Below are 21,710 nucleotides of genomic sequence, written 5' to 3'. Positions count from 1 at the left end.
ATAAAATCCTATCGTGTGTACAGGGCATTACAGTGTGGAGCATACAGCACAGCAATGTATAGAATGGGACACCCACCTCAAAGCTCCTATCAGTGGATTTGCAGTCTTGCACTTGTCAGGCTGCAGAAAGATCTGCACCTTGTGACCAGCACCTTTATTTTCTCCAGGCTTTTCTCTAACATGAAGCTCCATTCACATCATGATATCACCCACACCAAGGCACCTAGGGCATAAGGAGTATTTATTAAACTGGTGTGAATGCCCCCTTTATCCATAGAGACCAGTTATAGTTTAGCAAACTGTTGACATATTACTGTAACATTACATTTGCTTGGTTGCGGAGAGTTTTTGTATTCCTGTGTAAAACAACCTGATATTTTTGATCCAAACTTTTCTGGATTGCATACAAAGGTGACTACTATAATAATGTATTACAGTGAACTAATCTCTGTTATAATTTATTACAACTAACTAATATATTGGTGACTAATATTTTTATATCCAACTGACAAACATTATTTGCAGTTAAAACTGGAAGTATCACATGTCAAGCTTTTTATGTACATAGTTGCATCAACAGGAACCTGCCATGACAGAAAGTTGCCTGGCTATCATGCTGATCCTCCAGCTACTAAGTAAGTCGCTAACCTGGAGCAAGTATGCAACTATTACAAGCAGGTGAAGTCCTGACTTGCATACTAGCTCTGAGTCACTGCCTTCCAAATAAACATGGTGACAACGATATGTGAATTTGGAAGATCTTATATATTTTGGCTGATTGCACATATATATGATTTGTCTGATTTTAAATGCTTTCAGATATGTCTGTGGAGAATTGCATCGCTTATGAGTCCAAGGAATCAGGAACTGCATGATGCTTCTCAGACTGAATAAATCTGTATACCTAATTCAGACAAATAGAACAATCAGGATTCACCAAATTTGCCAGTTTCTGAAATCAGTTTGCTGGTCTGTGCTTACTAAGTAGTGAAACTAGAGTACCTGCGTGACAGCTTGGCGACTAATAGATGGGGTTAGGAATGGCAGTACAAGTATATCTGAGGACAGGGACACATCCATCATCTATTCATTCCTATACCTGTCTATTTAATATCTATCTTGACATTTCTATATGCTATGTGTGTGTGTATATATATATATATATATATATATATAAAATAAAATATATTACACACACACACACACACACACACACACACACTATATAGATATGTCAAGATAGATAGATATTACATAGACAGGTGAATGAATAGATGATAGATGTGTCCCTGTTATCAGATATACAGTATGTAGATATATCGAGATAGATGTGTATATATTTTTTCTTTTTTTAAGTTGCACAGGCAGATTTTCTTTTGCGTGTACTCTGCGTGTCTAAGAATTGTACATATATGTGTATATTTGAGAGCGATGTGTATATCTGTCTGTGTGTAAGGTGATAGTGATTTCTTCTTTGCTTCTGTCTCTCTCCTCTGTGTTGTCATTCAGACTGTGTCCTCATTATCTGCTGATCAATAAATTGAGTCTTCACGGAGATGTGAGGAGGCACGAAACAAACAGGAAGACAGAGAAATGGAGACAGAAGATACAGGTAATGTACCAAATAGAAAATGGAGCAGGAAAGAAGCATATGGGGAGGGTTGATGTAGATAAATTAAAGGGCATATGGAAAGAGCAGATTTCTCTGTTTCAGGTAAATTGTAAGGAAAACAAGGAATGCAAAGAAGACAGACAGTGCGGGTGAGAAAGTAGAGAAACAGGGGCGTTTTGCAAGAAGTCATGTAGCATAGTGCAGGCAAAATCCTGAATTTTACTACTACTCTTTAAATCACTTAAGTAACAGAACTGGGGCACACATGAACAGAACTTTTGGCTTTGTTTTTATTTTTAGGACTGAAATGTAGTATTAAATTAAATGAAACTAACAGAAAAATATTGGGGTGTCCTGTGCAAAAAGTGATATAATTTTTTTTTTACCTGTACAAAAGGAGCGGACAGGACAGAGGTACGTAAATGGGAAAGTATGCAATTTTCACAAAATGTGTACATACAGTGTGCATTAAGCCATGATCTTGGACATGCAGTAATATTGCAGAAAGCATAAAACACTAGTCCAGACCAAAAGCAGACATGACCTGAATGGTGCACTGTGTAAGCACTGTTATAGACATGTGACAGAGTTGCACCTTGCCACAAATGACCATGACAAACTGAAGACAAATGCAGAGGTGAGGACAGGCAAAAATCAATAATTGAGATGGTCATGCAGAGGGGCAATTATAGGAGACACATAGTGCATGTGAGGTAAGAGGGAAGAAGAGACTGCAGAAGGAGATGCAGGTGAAGGAAGATGACTAGTGTAGAAGACAGGCACACTAAATGGAGGGCATCCATGTCATGGGGCATAGGTGACAATAGGAAAGGTGAGAGATTCAGACTAAATTATAACACGATTAATAGAGAGTGACAGACAGGAGAGCAGATGTGAGACTCATTGTGAAAGAAATAACCTCAAAAGAATTATATAGGTGTAAAGGGGGAGGGACCGTGTGAGGATTCAGACAGGAAAACTGTGGGAGCGAGGAAGCTACGGGAAGAGAAAACCAAAAGAAAAGTGTACAGAAAAAGATCAAAAGAGAGAGTTCAGCAGAGTGAGGAAGAGGGAAAGCGGGACAGAGAAAACAATGAAGTGAGATATTAATGGAATGAGTGAGCGAGAGAAGGAGGGAGAGAGAGAGAGAGATTATAGAATCAAAGAAAAAAAAAATCAGCCCAGGGAGAGTGAGAGAGACAGAGCAGTGTTGACAGACAGAAATTAATCAATAGGCAGACAGGAAGAGAGACAGGGGAAAGAGAGAGGCTCTGAAAGAGAGACTGTTTCTAAAAAAGAGAGGGAAAAGGAGAGAAAGTGAGAGAGGCAGTCAGCGAGAGGAGAGAGATAGAGGAGGAGAAGGGGGAGGAAGGGGGGCATCCATTTTTGTGGCGGGGATTTGAGCTGCTTTTGTGTAACTCTCCCTGAGAGATCGCATGCTTGATGAAAGGCCCTTAGAAAATGCAAATTGCAGCACGCATGAAAAGCACAAAGAGGCATCTCGCTGTCCCTGCCATGGGTTTAATTCTTCACCAACCACGTAGCGCTGACGTCGGGAGCAGATAATCTCTTCTCTGCCCGGGAGTGTGAGTATAACACACAGACTTTACTGCTCGGGGAACACTATTTTATCCATTTATTGTCCGGGATCGAGGACTCGTATCCCGCATCAGGGTCTGGGGAGGACGGATGGAGTAGTGTTTGGGAGGATGTGTTTTTTTTTACTGGAGTGGGGGATAATTTGGGTTTGTTTTTCTGTAAACAGTGAAAGAAGGGAGTGAAATAAAATGAATTATTGGTTAAAAAACTTAGCAGGTGCAGAGGGTTAGTAGAGAGGAGGGGGGGAAAGAGAGAGGGAGGGAAAAGAGACACACAGAAACGGGAGAGAGAGAGAGAGAGAGAGAGAGAGAGAGAGAGAGGAAGGGAGGAAAAAGAGGAGAGAGGGAAACGGAGAGAGGGGGCGGAGAAAGGGAGTGAGAGAGAAGGAGAGAAACAGAAAGAGGAACGAGAGAGCGTGAGAGAGAATCCTGTGAAGGATGCAGAGAGGCACCGGACGGAATGAGACCAGGGAGAAGGGAGACAAGTGTCAACATGTAAAAACTGAAATAGCTTGATTAAGAAAGACTGTTTAAAACCAGGAAAGAAACATTAAGAGAACAACAGAGCAACTTTTTCCCTTTAAGTGTGTGTTTTTTCTTCTCTCACTCTCTCTCCTTCTATGCCGAGCATGGGGAAGGGGGGGTAGGAAGAGGGGGAATGTGAGAATAAAGGAGGGAGGGTTAGGGGAATGAGAGGGTCTTTGTACTGTGAAGCAGTGGGGGGGTGAAGAGAATGAAGGAGGGGGGAGTCACAGAATAAGGTGAAAGGGTTTTTGGTGAAAGAAAGAGAGGACAGGGTGCAAGAGGGAGGGGGGAGAGATACAGGTTTAACCCTGTGCATCATGGAGTGAGCAGAAGACAGTTTGATAATAAGTACTTTAACCCCTGTCAGTGACAGAGCAGCCTGGGCTACTTTACATGTCTTCCTGTTGGCGGAGAAAGGGTTAAGTGGGGTGCAGCAAAGGGTGGGTTCTCACCCCCGCCCCACATATACATGCCCGCCTGTCTGTCTGGGGCCTGGGCAGGGAGGGGGTAGAATGAGGCCTTGTGATTTTCTGTCTCTCGCTCTCTCTGTCTCTATTACATGGCTGAGTGAGTCTGAGTAATGAATGTGTGATGAAATTACACGGGCGCACACATACACACAGGAATATGCACACTCACAGATACATACAGAAAGACACAGGCATGCAGAAAACTTATCAGCTCGTGTAAGTCTATCCACAGACAGCAGACAGAACCTGTCACACTGCAGTACACATATGAGATTACATGTACAGACACAGTTATGTATACAGTTACAGTGATGAACACTGGGCTTTTCTCAAGGGTATACAAACATGCACAGAAAAGTTATACATACATAGTCTCCAGGGTCTCTCTACAGAAGGAAAACATAGGCACATATACCAACAGAGAAAGAAAAACACAAACTCCTCACTCCTACATTTTAGAATGTGCTTTCACACAGAGCAAGAGAAATAATAGTCCTGAAAATATAAGGCATACAAATGGGGTTAACAAGCTCCACACACAGGCATTTCTCAGTATTATAGAGGGCAAGGGGAAATGGTGATAAAATAGTTATGTAAATAGAAGGCATACAAAGGGGTTAACAGTCCTTGCAAACAACATGGATTATATCTTCTGAAAAAAACTTGTATACATTCACTCAATCTCAATATTTGTTTTTAGATAATAATACTGCTGTGTTGGGAACAATGCTGTATAATTTTCAGGATTAATATTCATTAAATTGCAGGAGACATGATCCTCCCATGTCATCTGTGCCCCAGAATCTATAATGGCGACTTGATTCACTGCAATAGAGGCACAGGTGCACCGACCTAAACATTCAGGGTTACATATAGAAAATATCACACTCCTCCACATAGTGGCATATAGAAAGGGTCTAGGTAGTCACAGATATTCAGTTAGCAGAATAACAGGATCAGCGTGAATGTGTTTGCAAAGAAAAAAAGGGTCCTGCTTGTGATAGTTTACTATCTGTGATGGAAGATGATATTGGAGATGGAGGTTCCTCCTGCTGTGAAATGCACGATAGCATGCATTACAGCTCTAAAGTATCAGTGCTCTCTGGGAGTGCTAGGAGAGCCAGCCACCCATATGGTGCTATTGAGGAAAGGAAGGTGAAAGTGTGCTGCCCACATGGTGCATCCCCGTAGGGAACACATGGTGGCCACACAGCTGATTCCACTGGCAGTGATGTCTGTAGTACAAATATAGACAGACTAGCTGCACCTGATAGCCTTATCTCATTCAGGATTCTGACTGTTATAGTAAAAAAAAAAAATCTATTCTAAATATTGAGCATTCCAAAGAAATATGTATAAATGAATTTTGTCATTTTAAATGTCACGTATGCTGTTCTAAATATCTGTATTTACTTCCCTTAATAGCACCCTATATTTATCTGAAAGAGTATGCCATACAGTATATAGACAATACAGTTAAAAAGTGACTAAACTTTTAAGAATTTTGTAAATATTTTATTTGACCCAAACTTTAAGGGGAAAAACATACATGAACTCTTACAACCAATTGCCAGTCATCCTTTACTGTTCAGACTGCAGTCAATCAATGGAAGGCAAAAGGCAATTGGTTGCTATTGGTTACTACACTTTTCATGCATTTTGTACTACCTATTTCTACAAACTTGACTAAGTGAGTTAAACAGACGTACAATCTGTGGGTAAAATTTAGGTTTTTGTTTAGCAGTCACTTCATGTTTGCTGTAATTTGCTGTTGTGATATTATTGCTAAGGGCCTTTCACAACTAAGTTCTGCAATTTTAAGTTTTGCTTGATGTGCTAGCAAGGTATACAATTTGGGGACATTTAGAATGTTTAAGTTGGCTGTGCCTGCTAATGTCTAACCCCTGAAATATCCCATCTACCTGACATACACCCACTGTTCCTTGCTTGTTGGCAATCTTCATGCTTAAAAAGCAAAAAAAACACCAGATTACTGCCGCCACCAGCCTCCCTGTGCAGCCATTTACATTTCACATACAGACTGATACTTTGTTATCATGTGACAATAATTGCCTGTATTTGGTGCCATTGCACTGCTCTGAAAATTGTTCCTACTGAATATTTTGTGCTGTTCCACGAATCAGTGCAACCTATAGGGCACGGTCAACCCGGTTTTTAACAAACGGAGAAAATTAGATTGTCTTGTTAGGCCAGCCATACACGGCTCGAATCTCAGCCAGTTCAGTAGGAACCAGCCAAGATTCGAACCGTTAGTGGGCAGGCTGAGTGTACCAAGTTGATTGATCGATCAACTAGGGTACAACCAGCCTGCCAGTTTCACGTGTGGGTATGTCTAGTGGCTGCTAGCCGCTAGCAATAATCACTGTCTTCACTGTCACTGTCTTCTCCCAGCAGGGACAGCTTCTCCTGCTGACCCTTGCTGGGAGAAGACAATTGCTGATTCCACTATCAACACTGCTGTTCGCACCATGTATGACCAGTCTTACTCATAGCACTCACTAGGATATTTGTATCTTCTAACTTGCTGTAGAAAAACGGGAAGCTAACTGGGTGCTTTTGGTACACAAACTTTCTTTACATACGCTTCTCAGTGAAGGGTAGTAATACTAGGTTGAACATAGAAGGGAAGGTATCTTCTCTGAGGCCGGGTTCACACCTATGCGAATTAGATGCGGGTTTCCCCACATCCAATTCACATAGCAGGAGAATGTGACTGGCTCCCTATGGAGCCGGTTCCCATATCTCCGCTCCGGCTGCGGAGCGCACTGCACAGAAACGCTGTGCGTCTTTGGCTCAGTTTCAGGGCCAAATTCAGGCATAGAATCGGCCCTGATTCGTCCCTGAAATGGGGAACAGGGACGCACAGCGCTCCTGTGCGATCCGCAGCAGGTTACAGTGTTAACCTGGCCTAAAACAGTGGCAGGTGAGTTATCTATACACCCTCACACAGGTTTAAGTCGCCTATACATGGATCCAAATTCGCCAGTTCAACAGGGAGCGGCCAAATTTTGATTTATGTATGGACTAGCTTGTTGTACACAAGTTCATCTATCGATCAACTTGTGCTCAATCAGCCTGTTGTTTTTTTCCCAAACGATCAGTGCTGCCGGCTATAACACTGATCATTGTATTCTGCTGGTGGGGAAAGGTCCCCACCAGCAGAATACAATGGCTCAGCAGGAACGAATCTGCTCATTTTTTTTTTCTCATACAACTTGCTGGTTGAAAGAAAAAGTATGAATCCTGTATTGCCTGCCTTACTGAGCACAGGAACCTGCCGTGATGCTCACAGGAAGCAAAAGTAAAGAACTGGCCCTGTGTGTATGGGGATTTTTCCAGCAAGTTGGAAAATCTTTTTGTGATAACCAGCCCATCGGAGGCATTTGTTGTCGCATGTAGAGCTTGAATTTTCTTGCTTGGGACCGTTTATGGCCATTTTATGTGCATTAAGAAAAGCTAGATATATTACCAAGTGTAATTTAGCGTATAACTTGTATACTAGCATTTGTAGCCAAATCTGTTGCTTCAGTGATCTCATTTTTGTTATTTATACCGGCTTAGTGCAATATACACACTGCAGCCTTGCAGCTAAGTGTTACAAATACAAAATAGTGTGCATATGCAGCCGAAGTATGCCTAATATAGATATTATGTGTACATAATAATAGGTATATTCAGGCCTTGCTCCTGGATAAAATGCCTCTGGTGAAATTTGCACGGTAACTTTAGTCCTGGCCACAGCACAGTATAAATCTATAACAATGTTGAATAATTCACACAGTCTGCTCTTTCATTGGTCCTGCAGCATTTATTCTATTAATGTAGAAACTACTATAATGAAAGTAGGACAGACCGTGAGAATGAGAAATAGCAAGTGACACATACCATTGCCTAGGGATACAGAGAAAGGTAAGTTTCAGTGCTTTGTTTCAAGTGTCATACAACTTTATTACATTGGATTGTGCTTGTCCTTATTCAGTTTTCAAGTGGCAAGCAGAAAATGGCAGATTGATAACAATCACCTCTGTGTCCTTGATCTTCTGATCCACTGCTTAGTTCCAATGTGATCGACTTCCAGGACCTGCTGCCTCTTCGCACATCTCCTGCATGTCTCCAGTGTCTTCTGTGAAACCAACACATAACAGAGTGACATCATAGGAGCAGGCCATAGACAGCTTGCAGCAGAATTTAGGATCAGGGACACAAAGGTGAGTGTTATTTACAAACATCTTCTACTCAGCTGTTGGTGCATTTTTGCAGGGGTATAACCCTAATGAAGGGATGCACAATTTTAAATTTAGATATCCAGTGTTTTTTTTGTTTTGTTTTTTAACAAACTGACCAGTTATGTCTAAATGGCACACTGAAAGGAAACTTTGGAACACAGCATAAAAAAGGTTAATATACTGTTATTTATTAAAGATGCCACAGCATCTTCTGCATGCCATGCAATGAGACACGTGAAATACACAAAGATAAACAATGTCATTTTCTGAAAGTTGAAGGACAGCATTCTTATTCAACCACAAAGTCACAGGAATTATATCGGACAAACTAATATTTTGGAGTCTGGGTAAATAACTTTTTATTGCATTGCATAGATTTCATTCATTTGGATAACATGCATAACATTGCATGCTTGGCCGTAAAATGATGTGTTTCCCCCTGTTAATGATGCCACTGTTCTTTAGTGTAGAGATAAAAAGAATAACTCAAAGCTGGCCATACATTGAGAAGAATATAGTGACCCTGTTATCACCCTCCTGCCCAACATCTTTTTATTGAAAAATTGCCAAAATTGTCAGCTAAACATCAGCTGCATACAGTCAGATGTTACAGCTGTTCAGGTATTCTGACAGCTGCTGGCATCGGCTGTCAGAATACAATAGCCAGCGCTGCATGATCATTCATCCATGCTGTATAGTATGGTTAGTGGAATTTGTCACATTTCTTTCTTTCAGTTTACAGGACGAAAAAAAAAAAACATCTATCAGTGTATGGCCAGCTTCAACTCTTCTTGTATTGCTGAAGTATTCCTTCCACCTTATAATGGATTCTTTATGGTGATCTGTAAAGCAGCAAGCGCCCTCTACTACAGCTGCCTTGTCTCCTTGGGATTGTGAGCTGTGATCTTAGTTTTTATCTCCAGTACTACAGCTGATTAAAATAGCTATCCCAACTTAGCCACTCTGTTGTTGGCAGAAAAGCCCTGTTTTATTTTTTTCTACTGTAAACTAAAAATGGAGCCCTCTTTCAAACCCTCCAATATAGTAACTTGAATCCTCATCCTACTGCTGTTTACCTTTTTATTTAGAATTCTGTGATTATTGCTAGATTCATAACACCTCTCATGAACAGCTGGCCTCTGTTGCAATACCGTTCATAAACATTCTTCGTAGTTATACAGTATATGAAGTGATATTGGCCCCTAAACAGGATCTGTATGTGCCTATTTAAGGGGTCCACCTTTTTAGATTTTGGTTCCCCTATTTGTAATGTTATGAATTACATCATGCTGAAGATGTGTAGGAAAAGTATATATAGACTTTATTTTTTTTAGTAATGGTAAAGATAGTGAAGTGAGCAAATTAGTGAAATGTAGGAGACAAATGTATTTTACTGGTAGAGCAAGTGAATGGCTTCCCATTTCAGGACACTGTAGAAGACATTTTGATGTGTACATATTTGTGCATATTTGAAAATAACAGATATTAGAACACAATAGCATGCTTAAAGCTATAAAGAAAAAAAGAAAAATTGAGTAAAGGTGAATAGATTTGATGCACTTGATGTGCTGCCCGTTTAATATAAAATATCTCACCTTTATTCTGGTACACACATACTGAGGCGGTGGCTCTTGTGGGTAATACAACAATGACTGCAGCATTGTGTGCAATAGTCATTATGGGTATTACTATGCCATATGCATACTTAATGCTGACAGGGATATGATGCATGTCATATGAAGTGTCAGATCATTGCATCTCCAACAGTTGTTTTGTACACGGCTGCAGAGGAACTGCTTGATTTCAACAATACAGAAGCAAGTACTATCAGAAGCAAAAACTCTGCTATTTCCAAAAATAATTGCATTTGCACAATCCATATTGAGAGAAACTTCTGATGAGCATATATCTGTTTCCAGAGAGAAGCAGTAGTGCTTATAATTTTAATAAAGTAAATGTTACTAGCAGTATTTTTTTGTGTTTTGTTAAAGGCTTCTCTTATGAAGACAAGTCTTGGTAGGAATGATGCACATACTGTAACTCTTTCCTCTTTCTGTCTTATGTAGAAAGGGTAAAAACATGCATGTTTCGTGTAAATATTTACCCCAAATTATCTCTAAGTGACCACAAAGATGTAAAAACTTTATTATATGGTTTGAATAACAATGCTAATATCAATCACTAAACTACATGACAAACAACAAATGCACCAAGCAACCAAGTTAAAATACCTCTAATTCTTTTTAATCTGTTGTTTGTACATTATCATTCAGTCCAAACCAACCAGTTTGGATTTTTTGCGGAGTTTGCATCTCTCTGTTGTAACATCAATCGAGTACAGTACAGACAAATTAAAATAGGTTTAAAAATGTATATACACTTTACATTTAAGACAGCACATAGATTGAAAAGATCTTCAGTAAATGATGTGGGTGCATCGATACCTGTCATAGTAGACTTTAGAGCAGAGATGGCCAGATTTGTAGACACCTGACTATTCAATTTGGTTTACAAAGTAAAATGTATTTTTTAATAATTTTCTGTAGAATAAATATAGTTTTTGGCATTTGGGAGACTTCATTATAGGACATTATTTGGGATGCAGACTCTCTAGTTCTACACCTAGACTCTAGCAAATGTTTTAGAAATGTATTACATTTCTTGAAGGCCACCTCAAGAGATGCCAACCAGGTGTCACTATGGTCGGAGGGTTACAAGCTTACAAGCAATGCTTTAAAAGGGTTGGGATTCTTGCACAGCTGAAGCCCACAGTAGACAGCTCTTCGGGTCTGCTGTAACTCTAATATGCAAACTGTTGGTAAGTTGCTAATTTCATTCTGGTGAAAGGGCAAAGGGGCATTTTGGATTCCTTGCCCATTCATCTTGGCTTATAATTAGTTAAATAATAATGCAGATGCAAGAGTTTAAAAAAGGCATTAGAAATTGGAAGTGAAGCTCTCTCCTGTTGATCATTTAGTAATTCATTAAAAAAATCAACAATTCACTTTGGAAGAGCATCAGTTTTTCCCAAGTCACTTGTTTAAATACTGCTAAATGATTCTCTATGAGAATAACTATAGTGATACTGGACCAAGGCATCACATTCCTTCACATGAAAGATTTGTAGTTACAGTCTACCAGCAGTAAGGCAAGCCATACATTAAACATTTTTTTTTTCGTTTAACCAGCAGGTCGAAGCAAAACAAAAATGTGCCAATTCCTCCATCTACATATTTGATGTAGGTGAGGGAATCGCTCTCACGGCGCTATAGTGCTGTGCTGGCAGGAAGCCTTTCCCGCTAGCAGAATACAGTGATCAGTTTCATAGGCTATAGCTGGCAGCAGGGCCGCTGATAAGGCAGTACAGCCGGCCCTCCTGTATCAGGTCCAGGTCCCATCAGTTCAAAAGGGGGACCCAAGCACCTGCCAAAGAGGAGGGCCTGTTCTATTGCCTTGTAACTCTTGTGGATCCCCTTGCAGTGCTGCTGTCTTCCTGTGTTGAGCAGGATCAGTTCTGTAGTATCTGCGAGCCCCCTGCCACCTTCTGTCCAGTCCACTCTGTGTGCCCCCTTTCCAGCAGCACTGCCAGCTTCCCTCCTCTCTTGCTGGCAGCTGCTACGGGGATTGTTTCAGGGTGGAGAACAGGGGGCTGGGAAATAACTCGTATTTACAAGCCCTTCCTTTCCTGAAAGAACATAGTGGGTTATCAGTAACGATTCCTCCTGTGTCCATTCATCACTGAAGCATAGTAAACTGTGTTTACTATGCTTTAGTTTGTGAATGAACAGGAAGCCGCAGAGCGCTTCCTATTCATTCATCTGTGCAGCTGAGGCTGCAGAGAAAAGTACTGATGATGTCCTCAGTACTTTCTCTGTCTCAAATATGAGACATCAAGGGGCAGTTAAAAAAAAATATGAAAAGAAATAAATAAAAAAATACGATTGTAAAAAAAAAAAGTAACAAAAATTAAAAAATGATTAAGAATTAAAGTGGTTGTAAAAACCCTTAATCTAGGCTTACCTTTAGGTGCTTGAAATATCTCCCAGACCTGCACGGTCTAGGAGATATTTGCAAATCGCCATAGGGCGATTTCTTCTGCGCATGTGCCGGAGTTAGAAAGGGCATGCTGTACCGTTTCTAGCTCGGGTCATGCCGTTATAGGCAGCTCCCGCGTGCATGCGCGGGAGTGATGTCACGCGACTCCGGCCACTCACAGAGCCGGAGTTCGCGGCCCTGGAAAAGGGGAGAAGAATGGATGCTCGCTACTAGAGAGGAAGAGGGGAACATCGCGGGCTTCTCCTGCAGGTAAGTGTCACATAATGGGCTACTATGCAATGCATAGTAACTCATTATGCTTTACCTTTGCAGGGAAACAAAGAGGAAGTGACACCCATCAGGGTTTACTTCCTCTTTAAAGGCTCGTTCATGTACTTTGCGCTCCGAAGAGCAGTCAGCCTTTAGATTGCTCTTCAGAGAGCGTTTGTCAGGCGGTGAGTTGGCATATTGAGGAGGGGGCTTTACGGGGATCCCTAATTTCTAATAGTGGTCCTGGCTGACAACACTGATGGTTTGGAGGAAAACTGACAGGCTGGTTGCACACACCATCTAGCCCATACGTAGATCGAAATTCGGCCAGTCCTTGCTGAACCAGACGAGTTTCAATTGCTGTATTAAGTCTTACTAAAGTATATACAGTATAAACCAAACTGTTTTTAAAAAAATTTGGATAGAGTAGGGAGTGGTCAAATTTTTCTTTCTTTTTTTTTTTTCTTTTGCTGTCACCAGGAGGAATTTCCTCTCCAGGGACACAAAAGAAATTGAAAAGGAAACCCCTCCAAAAGTGATCCAAGAGGAATCCCTCTTAAGAAGGCTGTAGGGAAAAATAATTTTGAACAAAAATGTTTGGGTCTCAGGAAAATTCGAACGAAAATTGTCAGAACATTCGAATGTAATTCGAAAGATTTTGTTTGCTTTTAACATATGATTTTGGAATGAATGGACTTTACTGATTGAAAACCACATGTACTGTTAGAAATTTGTTTGTTCGAGAAAAATTTTAATCCTGCTCCTTTAAATTTCCTATGAACAAGCGGTTTATTCAGGGTAGCACGGGGCTGGACCCCTGGACAGCTAAGTTTCCTTTTATTAAAAGTCGGCACCTACAATATTTGTAGCTGCTGACTTTAAAAAAAAGGCTAAAGAACTACTTTAAGCGAAAAAATGATGTTGCAAAAGCTGTCATGTAAAAACTGTATTCAGTTATCAGAATACAATATTTTTTTTTTTTTGTGATAGTTTTGCTTATTGAATTATTCTAAGGAAAAAGAGCAGTAGGGCTAAAGTTTCATAAGTATGTAATTTTCAAAAAAAGTGGAATAAAGTAATACTGAAATTTTGGGAAGGTTTAGGCGTGATTCATGTAAGGAGTGAGTTTTAACTTATTTTATTGACATTTACATGTTTATTTAATCACACACCAAACGTCACCCTTGTGTCAGCAAAGGGACATGCTCCCACATGGGAAACACACCCAACAAGCCTTTCAGAAGCCTGGATGTTCTTTTATACTTGATATATACAATAGAGGGATATATGGGTGATCACATTGAAGAACTATGATTTTAGTTTCAGAAACAGTAGCAGAGGCCTGGAACGCTGTTGCATTTGGAAGAAACTTTTATCATGATATATAGTTAGTAATCTAGCTGGAGTAGGTTCTGAGTCACATTAATGACTTGTATATGGGCATTCAGGGAGAATTTGAGCCCCGTCAGCATCAAGCTTCATCTGGTGCACTTAAAACCGAGATTTTTTGTTATGCTGTTTGTAGGGTTAATTAAACAGTACAGGCAGCTTGCCTGCTGTGTCCATGAGCTTCTTACTGTATATAAACTGCACCAGTGCAGTGGCATTTGGGGTATTCTGAATGGAGTTTAATGCTGATAAGTCTTGGACCTGATCACAAACGTACATGAGCCCCCACAGTGACCATATATGATCATACACTCTGGAAATTTCTAATTCATATTATATGCACATGCAGTAACTTAATGGACCATGTACCTGTTGCCCTCCACACAAGGCTACCATTAGAAATCATGGGACCCCATACAGCCTACCTGACAGGACCCCCCCCCCCCCCCCCCCCCGCTCAATGTGAATGTCTGCATTACAGTGAGGGGAAAAAAGTATTTGATCCCCCTGCTGATTTTATAAGTTTGCTCACTGACAAAGAAATGATCAGTCTATAATTTTAATGATAGGTCCATTTTAACAGTGAGAGACAGAATAACAAAAAAAAAAACAGAAAAACGCCTTTCAAGAAAGTTATAAATTGATTTGCATTTTAATGAGTGAAATACCTGTATACTCGAGTATAAGTCGAGGCCCTAATTTACCACAAAAAAATGGGAAAAACTTATTGACCCAAGTATAAGACGAGGGTGAGAAATGCACAGCTACTGTAAGTGGAAAAGAGGGTCAACAATGCCCATTTGCAGCCTCACTGTGCCCATTTGCATGCCTCACTGTGCCCATTTGCAGCCATAGGTCCCCCGAACTTCAAACTCGGTAGTTAAGGGTTCCTAGATGCCCCCTAGCTGCAGCCAAAATTTGGGGTCTCTGAACCCAAAGGGTCCCAAAATGACATTGCTGCAGATGGACACAGTTGACCAAATTTGGGGCCCCGTATCTTGGGGCCACTTAGTGCTAAGATCCCCAAATTTGGTGTGCAAACCCAGTGGAACTAGCACCATAAACTATCCAAAGCTGGGGTTTCTAGCACCAAGTGGCCCCGAAATACAGGGCCCCAAAAATCGATTCAGAAAATGTCAAGCACTTCTCTGTAGCAGAGAGTGACATTTTCCGAACCAGCTTTGGGGCCCCGTATGTCGGGGCCACTTGGTGCTAGGAACTCTATCTTTGGATATGTTGTGGATCCACTGGGTTTGCACACCAAATTTGGGGTTCCTAGCACTAAGTGGCCCTGAGATACGGGGCCCCAAAGTCAGTTCAGAAAATGTCAAGCACTTTTCTGCAGCAGAGAATGACATTTTCCCAACCGATTTTGAGGCCCCGTATCTCAGGGCCACTTGGTGCTAGGAACTCCATCTTTGGATATGTTGTAGTACCAGTGCACACCAAATTTGGGGTTCCTAGCATCAAGTGGCCCTGAGATACGGGGCCCCAAAGTCGGTTCGGAAAATGAAATTTTTTGCTGCAGAAAAGTGCTTGACTCGAGTATAAGTCGAGGGGGGCACTTTCAGCACAAAAAAATGTGCTGAAAAACTCGACTTATACTTGAGTATATACGGTAAGTATTTGACCCCGTCATAAAACATGACTTGGTGGCAAAACCCTTGTTGGCAATCACAGAGGTCAGACATTTCTTGTAGTTGGCCACCAGGTTTTCAAACCTCTCAGGAGGGATTTTGTCCCACTCCTCTTTGCAGAGCCTCTTCAAGTCATTAAGATTTCAAGGCTGATGTTTGGTAACTTGAACCTTCAGCTCCCTCCACATATTTTCTGTGGGATTAAGGTCTAGAGACTGGCAAGACCACCCCAGGACCTTAATGTGCTTCTTCTTGAGCCACTCCGTTGTTGCCTCAGCCTTGTGTTTTGGGTCATTGTAATGCTTCAATGCCCTGGCTGAGGGAAGGAGGTTCTCACCCAAGATTTCACGGTACATGGCCCTGTCCATCGTCCCTTTGATGCAGTGAAGTTGTCCTTTCCCCTTAGCAGAAAAACATAATGTTTCCACCTCCATGTTTGATGGTGGGGATGGTGTTCTTGGGATCATAGGCAGCATTCCTCCTCCTTCAAACATGACGAGTTGAGTTGATGCTAAAGAGCTTGATTTTGGACTCATCTGACCACAATACTTTCACCCAGTTCTACTCTGAATCATTCAGATGTTCATTAGCAAACTTCAGACGGGCCTGTAGATTTGCTTTCTTGAGCAGGGGGAGTGTGCTCATGGTGTAGTGTGTTACCAATTGTTTTCTTGGTGACTATGGCCCAGCTGCCTTGAGATCTTGACAAGATTCTCCCGTGAAGTTCTGGGCTGATTTCCCACCATTCTCATGATCGTTGAAACTCCACATGTTGAGATCTTGCATGGAGCCCCAGACCGAGGGAGATTGACAGTCATTTTGTGTTTCTTCCATTTTCGAATAATCGCACCAACTGTTGTCACTCTCTCACCAAGCTGCTTGACGATGGACTTGTAGCCCATTCCAGCCTTGTGTAGGTCTACAGTCTTGTCCCTGACATCCTTGGACAGCTCTCTGGTCTTGGCCATGGTGGAGAGATTGGAATCTGATTGCTTCTGTGTACAGGTGTCTTTTATACAGGTAACAAGCTGAGATTAGGAGCCCTTTAGGAGAGTGTTCCTAATCTCAACTCATTACCTGTATAGAAGACACCTGTGAGCCAGAATCCTTGCTGATTGATAGGGGATCAAATGCTTATTTCACTAATGAAAATGCAAATCAATTTATCACTTTTTTGAAATGCGTTTTTCTGGATATTTTTGTTGTTATTCTGTCTCTCACTGTAAGGCTCTGTTCACACCTAGGCGTTTTTTGGGCGTTTTTCTGCTGTAAGCCTCAGCTCTAAAAACGCCCAACAAAACAAATCCCATTTATTTCAATAGCCCCTGTTCACATCTGAGTGTTCTGTCGCCTGAAGCAAAACGTCCGTCGCTCAAAAAAGTACAGGAGCTTCTTTTTTGGCAGATTACAGGCGTTTTCTGCTTTTTACAATGGTGACCTTTTGACTTGTACAAAATCGTGGCAAAAATTGCACAACTTTCTGCCTGAAAACAATACACTTAGGTGTGAATGCAGCCTTAAAGTAAACCTACCATTAAAATTCTAGACTGATCATTTCTTTGTCAGTGGGCAAACATACAAAATCAGCAGGGGATCAAATACTTTTTTCCCTCACTGTAATGTATGCAATGTGCAGCTGAAGTACATAGTGTCTTTGCAGAGCAGTGCGTTCAGAAAGTGCAGTGAGTAGTATGCAGTGCATGGCATTGAACAGTAAAGCCAGCCATAGACGGTTTGAATTTTGGCTGGTTCAGCAGGAACTGTCCGAGATTCAAACCATGTATGGGCAGGCTAAATGTACCAAGTTGATCGATAGACCAACTTGGGTACAACCAGCCTGTCAGATTTTACATGTCAATTATTGCTAACATCTATTATTGCCGCTAACAGTAATCACTGTGTTCTACTGGCGGGGACAGCAAAAACCCGACACATCCCCCCGCTCCGTCTATGGCCAAAAATGTGGTATGTAGCAGTAGTAAAGTGCAGGGCAGTGGGCAATAAGCAAAGAAGTACAGGGCTATGCACAGTACCTATTGGCAGTGTAGGGCAGACTGTGAACTATATATACTGGCGGTAAGTGATGCAGTGGCAGGATAGTAAGCAGTATGTATGGAAAGGGCAATCTGTAAGTAGTATGTATGGGCAAGTCAGTCAGTAAGCAGTATGTAATGGAGGGGCCGTCAGCAACCAGTATGTAGTGGCGGGGCATTCAGTGAGCAGTGTGTGTGGGTTGGACAGTTGGTGAGCAGTATGTATGCCCAGGGTAGTCAGTGAGCAGTATGCAGTAGCACTGCAGTCGGTGAGCTGTATGTAGTGGCAAGGCAGTCAATGAGTATGCAGTGGCAGGGCAGTCATTAAGCAGTATGCAGTTATGGGGCAGTCAATAAGCATTATGCAATGACAGGGCAGTCAGTGTGCAGTATTGGTGAAAGGGCTGGGAGCAGTTCTCCATGCCATTTGTGTGCAGTGTAGCTGCCTGAAGGAGGGAATTCCTGCAGAAGAAAATCTCTCCCCATCAGCCACTTACCGCAGTACAGAGACACACTGCACCCAGGAGAGAGACAAAGGCAGCCCTCGCTGGACCCTCCTGGTGACCGTATTGAGCCTGGGCCTGGAAGGGGAGGACTGCCTGTGCCCCCACAATAGGCAGCCATGCCTCCATATGATACACAATGGTAGCATATTTCTACTAAAATGGTATCAAATGAATGGGCAGCTTGCTCTTCAGAGGTGTCTCCTGAGTTCTCACAATTTCCCAATTATTGCTTCATTAGTACCCCATAAATGATGAGAATGCTGCAGGTTTTTTACAATGTTGGGTTAGAGTAGAGAAGGATTTTAATTGCTATATTTGTAACCCTTCTCCACTCTACTAATAAAAAATACATAAAAAAACTTGCTATTGTTGTCAGAGTTCTTGTTGGGGGGGATTACTTGTCACTTCACATCCTTCTGACACTGGTCAAATAGACAGGAAGTAAGGACAAATCTCCACAACATGGGAACAGAAAGCAATAAAAGCATAACAGAGGTATGCAGTCTTTGCTGGAGTAAGGCTTTAAAGGGTAACTGTAATTTTAGTGCAGTTAACCTTAAGTCCTGGTTCACACTTGTGCATTGTGCGAGATCGCATGTGATTCGCACTGCACTGCAGTGCAAATCACATGCAATGTCCGTGCAATGCAATTTCAGCCATACAGATAGTATGGTTGATATCGCATTGCATTCGGACCAAACTCGCACGATCTGATTCATGTCCGAACTGTCAGTTCGCAGTGCGATATGCGAGCTGAAATGGGGGTGTCATTAACATTGTATTGACACTCCCAGCAGTTTGCATATGGCAGTGTGAACTGCCATGCGAGTCGGGTACTATGCGGGAACCCGCAGTGGATTTGCAGGGTTTCAGCATCGCACAAGTGTGAACCGAGCCTAAAGAGGTTGTAAACCCTCGAGGGTTATCAATGCATTAAAGTGAAAAATCTTCTGTAGTGCAGCAGCCCCCCCAGAGTCCCCCTTTTACTTACCTGAACCCGATCATTCCAGCAATGAGGACAAGCACAGCAGCTCCAGCCGCTGTCTTGGGTCCTCATTGGATAGATTAATAGCAGTGGGAGCCATTGGCTCCTGCTGCTGTCAATCAAATCCAGTGACCTGGGGGGCAGGGCCGAGTCCTGCTATCTGTGTCAATGGACGCAGCAGCAGGACTTGGGAGCGCGCCCACACAAGTGCCCTCCATGGAATGCAGCTCTCCGCGGTGGCACTCGAGAAGAAGAGGAGTCAGGAGCACCGCTAAGGGACCGCAGAAGAGGAGGATCGGGGCCGCTCTGTGCAAAACTCTTGCACAGAGGAGGTAAGTATGACGTTTGTTATTTTAAAAAAAAATACGAACCTTTACAACCCCTTTGAGGCTCCTTTTACAATAAAAAAAAAAAAGTACAGGCAGAGGGGTCTGTTCATACAGGGCTGGTGTTGGAAACCATAGGGTTCCGTACAGCCTCCCTGACAGGGCCGACCCCAAAAATACAAAAATATCAAATACGCTAAAATCATTATTAGTGGACAGAATCAAAACAAAATTCCAGTTAAAGTTATGTGTGTGAATGAGTTATTGGGGGTCATTCACATGGATGCTGTGGAATCAGTGGTTTCTTTATGTGGTTGGAGCTGTGTGCATGCAGCCTACTACCAAGATGCAGTAGCTATACAAACACAGCCACAGGTCCTAATTTGACAGGCGAGTGAGTGCAGGTTTTCCAGCCCAGAACAAAGGCAGTGTGCATTCAGGGCTGTTTACCCACATCTGCCAATTTAGGACCTGTGGCTGTGTGCTAGTGCGGGGTTAATGCAGGAGGTGAGTCAGTCCCTTTCTTTGCAACCTCAGCTGCACCGATAAATGAATAGGAAGCGCACAACAGTCCTGCATTTATGTGTCACAGCTGCAATGTTGTGCTTTGTGGCCACGGCAAATTTAACATGGCATGTCGTGGTTGCAGCGCATTAGCTCCAATGTGAATCTCTTTTCAGAGCATGGGCTTATGTGAACCTAGCCTTCAATGTCTACCCCAACAACTCTCCCTTTTAAGTATACACCCCTCTCCTAAAAACCTCCAAAATCTTCAATGTGCAGCCTGCTTGGGAATCTCAGTCAGTGCATTGAAAGTCCCCTAGTCATGTTCTGCTTTCTTTGGTGCATTCGTAGAAGAATCTCTATTCATTCCTGTGGAAAGGCCTTCCACTGCTGGGAAGAATAATAGACTTGCCTTTGCCTCTGTAGGATTGAGTGGAGCCTGTCCCAATGAGGAGAATGTGCAGTGCCCATCAGGCCGCACAGCAAAGACAGGTATGTATAAAACTTGGAAGGGTTGCTTGGGAAGAAGGGGGAACATTTAAATGATAACTGTGCCAAACATTCTCTTACACTTTAACAACAAATATTTTGCATAAAATGTCACTATTTTTAGTGACCCAGACATGCTTTTTTGAACAATTCTGTTTTCTTATTGAAGCTGCATTACTGCAGACTACAGATTTTAAAGAGTTTGCAAAAAAGTAACGCTTTGTTATACTTGGAATTAAATCTTTTGTTACGTTTTTGGTGTATTTTTGTAGATTGTTAATGCTAAATTTCAAACACAAAAACCCTTAAAAATATTACTAGATTTTAATTATTCTGTCAGTCTCAGTGAAATCATTGGATAAGCATGAGAGCCAAGGGACTAGTATTTTCAGAAGGAGAGCTCAAGCAATGGTAGCCTACATAACATACTTTGTTAGGTCAGGTTTCCTTTATTGTGCCAGGGTTGCAAATAACAGTTATTTGGTAGGATTTTAGGATAGTTTCATCCAGCCAAAGCAGGGATGTCTGTTGTAGGAGTAAGCATATACATACAGTACATTTGTACTGGACAATACATGTAGAAAAAAAAAACTGCACAGAAAAAGTCACTGTTGCTAAAAGGAAGTTTATGTAATTTGTGTTTTTTTAGAATGACAATTACTCACTCATGTAACACTGTACCCAAATTACATTTATATCATTTTTTTTAGACAAATAGAGCTTTCTTTTGGTTGTATTTAATCACCACTGGATTTTTGGCTATATAAATGAAAAAATACGTAAGATTGCTTTGCAAATAAATAATCTTTCTTCATAAATTGAGGCTGCAATGCAATCTGCTACATTTATTTGGTAAAAATAACCCACATCAGTGTGTATTATTTAGTCTGTGTGACTAAAATTATAGAGTCTACAAACTATGATATATACAGTATATTTGAAAATTGATCAGTCCGGATGTACTGACTGCTTATTTTTTGAGACATTAAAATGCCAGGACAGTACAAATACCCCCCAAATGACCCCTTTTTGGAGAGTAGACAGTACAAGGTATTTAGTAAGAGGCATGATGAGTTTTTTTTAA

General features: G+C 41.6%; 1 protein-coding gene across 5 annotated transcripts in view; it reads left to right on the top strand.

The window, feature by feature from the left end:
- Window positions 1-21,710, top strand: part of ZNF219 (zinc finger protein 219) — an 85,123-nt gene that overhangs the window by 38,179 nt on the left and 25,234 nt on the right. The window contains exon 2 of one of the 5 annotated variants that reach the window (XM_073631173.1): window positions 1,510-1,612. The gene's annotated coding sequence lies outside the window, so the exon portion shown is untranslated. The other 4 variants (XM_073631156.1, XM_073631165.1, XM_073631192.1 and 1 more) reach the window with 4 other exon arrangements.

The sequence above is a fragment of the Aquarana catesbeiana genome, linkage group LG01 (assembly GCF_042186555.1).
Source record: "Aquarana catesbeiana isolate 2022-GZ linkage group LG01, ASM4218655v1, whole genome shotgun sequence".
Lineage (NCBI taxonomy): Eukaryota > Metazoa > Chordata > Amphibia > Anura > Ranidae > Aquarana > Aquarana catesbeiana.
Note: the sequence above shows the minus strand (reverse complement) of the source record. Positions and strands in the feature narration are given on the sequence as shown.